At 40.0% G+C, this 6382-nt stretch overlaps 1 long non-coding RNA gene across 1 annotated transcript; it reads right to left on the minus strand.

Moving 5' to 3' along the window:
- Positions 1 to 464: 464 nt before the first annotated feature.
- On the minus strand, positions 465 to 5520 carry LOC120760489 (uncharacterized). The gene is made up of 4 exons (XR_005703377.2): positions 5249 to 5520; positions 4987 to 5124; positions 3128 to 3324; positions 465 to 746 (listed from the first exon to the last, which is right to left on the minus strand). It is a non-coding gene; the product is annotated as an uncharacterized LOC120760489 (long non-coding RNA).
- Positions 5521 to 6382: the final 862 nt, after the last annotated feature.

Here is a 6382-nt window from a genome sequence, read left to right on the forward strand (position 1 = left end):
TTCTGTTCAGCTTCTACAACTCTAAGCAGGGAAACTGCGGTTCTTTTCTTTTTCAATTTTCTTTGAATGTCATTTACCTATGATTCTGTTAGGAATAAAGCGTAGTTAAATGGATTTCTTTTGTCTCTGGTTAATATAAGCAGAATTAATATAATAGAGATGGGAGTACCAAATCCAACCTGCCTTTCAATTTATTTCAATTAAGTTTCATTAAAATTACCCTGTGTCATTGGGAACAGTTATGTCAGGTTTATATGCTAAGGAAAGAAGCCAGCTTCAAATGACAATTTCCTGCCACACGAAAACAATAACATTTCTTTATTACAGCATCTTTATTACCTTTCATGCAATTTTCTTATACATGCAAATTTCTTTATATCATTTCTGAATAAATAAATGCATTATTCTTTAACAAACCCTTTGGATTCACCCCTTTATGCACAATTTGCTTATAATGTTTTAATTTATAATCAATAACCATCTACATCTTGGTATTCAAATGACAGGCTATTTTTGGTTCAGAGGCAGGAATTGCACATCACTTAATTCTGCTCTAATAATATTTGAATCATTTAGGGGAGTAGTCATCTTGACAAAAACTATGCTAATCTTTTCCAGTTGTGGTGAGGAATCCCTTTCTAAGGATGTCAAAGTCATCAGAAGATGTGTAATTAGCAGCATTGATCATTTTTGTTCTTCATGTTGCTTACACTTTAATAAAAATCTTTGCAAGAGCTCTCTTTAACCTGTTAACAAAAGTTATAGGCAGTAAGATTCCATGCATGCAAAATGAGTTTTCATTCTACTGTTTCCTCTGGTTTTATCCCCTGAATTCTATTTCCTCTGAATTTTGTGGTTTCTCTAATTTTGTTTACTGCTGTGGTAAATTTTCTCTTTTAATTACTTTCTCTCTACGCAACACAAAGACATCGCTGAAAAGCACAATACAGAGAAGCTTTGCAAGCTCTTCTAAGATAAAAACTCTGAAGATGATCCAAAAACCAGTGAAGTCTGTGAAAAACCTCCCTCCCCCTGTCCTTTAGAATCTGTCCCGAATGAGGTGCTGCACTTTTGTGCCAGGCTCCCCCGTCTCCCCAGGGAAAGCAACAGTGACTACCTGGCTCCAGCTTTTGTTCCTTGAACAAAGCGCTGGAGAAGAGATGGCAGCACCTCAGCTTCTCACTGAAACAGTCTAAACAACGAGCCCAACATGTTTATGCAGGAATGTAGGTGAGTGTTTATATGCCAGCCCTGTTCTTAGAGACTCTCACTGTAGGAAAAATGAGAAAATAAAGTACTTAACTGTACAAGTGATTTCAGCTGGAGCCCATTTTCCATCTGCTAATACAGTGCAGCTTGGAAGCTTTGCCAATGACAGATTAAGGTCAAACAAATGATCATTCCCACAATATACACTCCTCTTCCTAAATGTATTTTTCTTTTATTATGTTGTGAAATTCTGATCAAAAAGTCAATAATAATAATAATTATTTTTTTTTCAGTGAATCTACAAGTTTCTTGAATAACATTTGGGTCCAGAAAAGCCAGACAGTATATTTAAGAAAAGAACTCTGGTCTCAAGAGTTTGCAGGCCAAAAAGCCAAAACACAGGAAGAGCAGCATAAAGAAGGTGCTGCTGTTTCATTTTACAGGGGCAGAACCAAAGCAGAGGGCTTGTGGGATTGGGGTATGCAAGGATTGCGGGCACAGAAATAATAGTGGCAATTTTAAAGCCTGCATCCAGCATCAGGGTGAGACTGAAAATCTCTCATGATGTGCCTAAAAATATTTTCCCCCAAACTTCAATTTGTGCTGATTACTTATTTATTTATTTATTGTTTACAGAGCACTTCTTTAAAAGATTTTTTCAAGATCAGCTGTCTTTATAGATAAAGCTGTTCAGACAGCTTTGAAAATCCTAACCTGCACAGCTGTGCACACACACAGACTAGTTGCAACTGAAGACAAGATCTTGGTGTGAACTGTTAAGCAAATCAATCTATAGGGACTGCTTGTTCTGCAGCCCAAAATATAACACGACAGACACAGGAAGCAGTATTTAAATTTATGACTGCAAAATTACAGAAGGATAATTTAAGTATGTTTTGGATTCAGCCACAGGTCTTAAGCACTAAATAGATAAGCCTTGTTGACTAAGGCACATTGCTCAAGTGTTTTAAATCTTTGCACAAGCTGTCTTGTCTTTTACCATTGCTCTCACCAGGAGAAAAATGCCCTTTTTTTCAAAGTCAGACTCAGAATATGTAAATTGAAGATGATAACACTGACCTATTTTTCTTTTTTTCCAAAGAGCATTTTATTATCTGCTGATGAGAAATACTGCCTGGACGCTGAGTACCATTATGTAAACTACAGATGTCTCACGAATTCTTGTGTAACGGAGTGAGAGGGGCGGTGCCTGCTTGCCTCTTCGCCAAGAAGCTGCTTTGCACAGAGGGTAAGACCCTAATTATCCTGTCCCACAGCAGCTGAGCCCCGGCAGTGCCCCATCTCTGCTGCACACAGCACAGGTAGGAAAAGCTGTGGCACGTCACTGTCTCACCAGGGGCCGCAGCAGAATGCCAAGCACAGGCGGAATCATGGTTAAAAAATATTTTGAGCAACACGTTTGGAGGGGAAGGGGGCTGTTAAAAACTGGAGTCTGCTAAAAGTAAAGGCAGTCAGGAAGAAATTCTAGTGGGTTTTTTTGGTTTTGTTTGTTTGTTTGTTTTGGGTTTTTGGGGTTTTTTTTTGATAGTCTGATGTTACCTCCATTCCTGTATCCAGGAGACCTGTAACTCTTAATTGATAGCCACCGGATGTGTACAGTCCAGAAACAACTTTACTACTCTTCTCTGCTTAACTGTCATATTCCCTGGCTAAAAAAACCCGAAAAACAAAATAGTAGGAGAAGTGAAATCTGGCTTTTAAAAGAGAACGCTACACTGTGAAATAATTTTTTTTCACACACTGAAAAAGCTTTTTTCAGAGGAGGTGAAGCACAGAGTTGTGAGTGTCTATTAATTTAGAGCACACCACAGGAGGTGCTTAGGACCTGGATTTTGCTAGTTCATAGCAGGGAAACAATTTTAATGTATTTAGATACCTAATACATATGCCTACTTACCTTTGTCTTTCTCTTAAGAATTTTACAGGTGCTCTCTCTGTCCAGCATATGTATGTGTCAGCTGCAGTAGTGAATGATCAGCATTTTTGAAAAAAGGATCAAGGACTTTGAAAAGAAGAAATCAAGGCTCTCTGAAAACCAGAAGCACACAGCTGGTGATGTCTAGTCAGCTTGGTTCAAAGGGCTGAAATACGACACTGCTGGAAAAAGAGAATTAATCATTATATTTACAGAATAACCACATTCAGAGACGACACCAGTTTTTTTAACACGCCACAACAGAACAATTGTTCTGTTTTTTTCCCTTTCTTGAATGTAGCAAAATGAATTAATTCCAAAAAAACCCAACAGAATTGTAGAAGCACCCTTCCTAAAATCTAAGGAATTTTTCCTAAGTGTCATGAACTTTTAAGCAGCAGAACAGTGTTCCATTTAATGGGAAAACATTAGGCTGTCTTAATTACATCAGGCCCCCAGTGACTGAACCTCTGTCATGGAAAGATTGATATCGATCACAAACTGCAGAAACTTCTCTCTCAAAATCCTGCACAGACCTACACCTAATGAAGCTGGCTCTCCATTAATGAGAGGCTTCTTATATGAAATCAGTTTATTGTGTCCTTGAGCCACACATGAAAAGCTTCCAATACAGGAAAGAAAATTAAAAGCACATGCAGAAAAGTAGCCAAGAACTTGTTGGATTATGGACTGGATTGTCTATTATTTCTGAAAGATTATTTTGACTATGTTTTAGAATAATAGGGCAATAAAATGTGGGAGTGCTTCTTGTACTACAAACATGTTCCTCCCATATCAGTGAGGTTCCAAAACTCTGACCCCTAACTAGAAAATTTTCAGTTAGGCAGAGATTTTAGTAATTATTTGCTAGCTTGCAAAGTCATTGAGATATTATTGCACTGTAATGATCAGTGAACGTTGGGAAAGCGGGATCTGTATCCCAGACTGCAGAAGAATTACCTCAGACAGGTGATGAACCTGGGGACTGGTCCCAATTTGTGCAGCATTTGGTAGGAAACTCATGACAGTGGATTCACAGATTTCAAGGACTGCCATGCTCAAACTTTCAAAGATCCTGTACTCAGCAACATAAATCACTAGATTATCTTCAGAATCACAGGGTATGCAACGTAACAGACTCACCATTACTTTTACTCATCTTCCTAGTTTAGAAGCGGCATTTAGAGCTAAGCAGATGATTTCAGGGGCTCTGACTTTCAGCAAAAATGGGAACATCATGAGACAACCAAGACAGTTAGTTACTCAGGATCATGGCCTAGTCTTGTTACTCATAACATGTTTTCCCACCAGTATATATCTTGTTCTCGGAAGTTACTCCCAGTGGATCTCAAAGCACTTCCAAGCCCATTAATGTGTCTTTCAGCATCAGCCTTTGCTAAAACTTCCACTGTAACCTTCCAGTTCTGTCAGCAGCTGCTCTGGCTACGTGGACCTGGGAGGTAATCCCTATTCTGTCATGTCTGGCCTGGGCACATTGTTGGCACTGATGTGTGGAAGGCAATCCTCCTCACGCTCTCCAGAGGAATGAGGGACTTTGCTCACACCGTGCTTCGCTTCCCAGCCAAACCAGAGGAGCGCCACCAGAGAAATGTGCCCCTGCTCCACATTTGCTATTAGCTCAAATGCTGATGTAATATCTAAATGTAATTTAGACAGCATGTGGCTATTGACTTCATGAAAAATTCCAGTTCCTTTCATCTCATACCCTGCTGGCAGTCATTGCCTGGTGTAGTTTTGAGCTGCAGTGCTGGGCAGGGGAGGTCTCCTTACTCAGCCCACCCCACCTACTCTTCCTTCATCCCAGAAGGAATCAAACCCACCTGTTGCACGAAACCTGGTGATTCACTGCTGGGAATTCGCACCATCTGTGCCGAGCTGACACCACCCCGCAGGAAGAAACACTGCCTCTTGCAGCACTGGTGCTGGAGCGCTTGGCATACACATCTGAAAATGACTCACTGTAAAACATACAAATGGGCAAATTATGTGTGTTGAACTTGGCTGTCTGTCACAGCTCTCAGATCTGTGTTCCTTGCAGTGCTGAAGTGGCTTAAAGTGTTATTAGCAGTACATTTGCCTTACCTGCCTCGGGATTTACTAGGCAGAGGTAGATAAAATGGGGTGAAGAGCACGGAGGATGTCACTAGAAGGAGCCCTGAATCCCAGGAAATGCCTGCTTGCTGTCACCCCAGGAGAGAAGAAGGATAGGCACAGACCAGCCAGGTGATGTGGCTGTCCCCTCTGGTTCAAGTGCTCTGCTCCTCTCAGTGCCCCTCACCCAGGCCAGCCTCTAGCCTTCCTCCCAGTCCCCAGAGGCATGGTGCTGGCCTCGCTCCTCAGCCTCCCAGATGAGAAATCACCTAGAAAGCTGATTCACAGCTCCTTCACTCTGCTCCCTTTATGAGTGTCAGGACCCTGCTATTCAAGTATTTACAACTACCTTGTGTGGTATAAAACCAGTGGCACCTGCTAAAAACAGGCATTTGATCCAGACTATACTTGTTAAAAAAGACTGCTCATTTTATATCTTTTCCTCTCGCTGCAGAAGCCATCCCAATGGTATCAGCAAAGGGTTGCCTCCCCAGACAAATGTTGGTGCTTCCACACATAAAAACAATTGAATCTCACCAAAATTGCTAGTAGCAAGTCCCATTTAAATGACAATATGTCTTAGCTCTTTAATGGGTATCTCATTAACTTTCACAACTATAATTGTAAACCCTGATTTTTTTTTTTTTTTTTTTTTTTTTTTTTTTTTTTTACAGAAACACAGGAGCTTTTTTTTTTGGCTCTGACACAAGGAAGGGCTTAAAAGTTCCAGAGGTAGATTTGATATAGGTAAGCAAAAAGTTAATTTATAAAACCAAATGTTAGATCTCTTCTTTTTTTTTTTTTTTTCCCAGTATTGGAAAAGGTAATTTTAATCTAGCTAAGAACAACAGAAGGGGTTTAAGTTGAATGCCATGTCACTGGTTTTTATTGGCAAAGTCTTACTTATTGCAGTTAGCACACTGTACAGCATAGGACACAACAAGACCTTATAGCTGTGCTGACAGGTGTTTTGTAACTAGAATGGTTTTCCCTCTCTCAGTAACCTTACTTGAATGTACTTACCTTTACAACAAAAATTAGCAGCAATTTATCTTTTATAAACGTGATATATCCCCTTATTCCCAAACAAACATTTTCAGCAGTTTCCAATCAAACACAGCTCTA

This window comes from Hirundo rustica, chromosome 1 (genome assembly GCF_015227805.2).
Source record: "Hirundo rustica isolate bHirRus1 chromosome 1, bHirRus1.pri.v3, whole genome shotgun sequence".
Classification (NCBI taxonomy): Eukaryota; Metazoa; Chordata; class Aves; order Passeriformes; family Hirundinidae; genus Hirundo; species Hirundo rustica.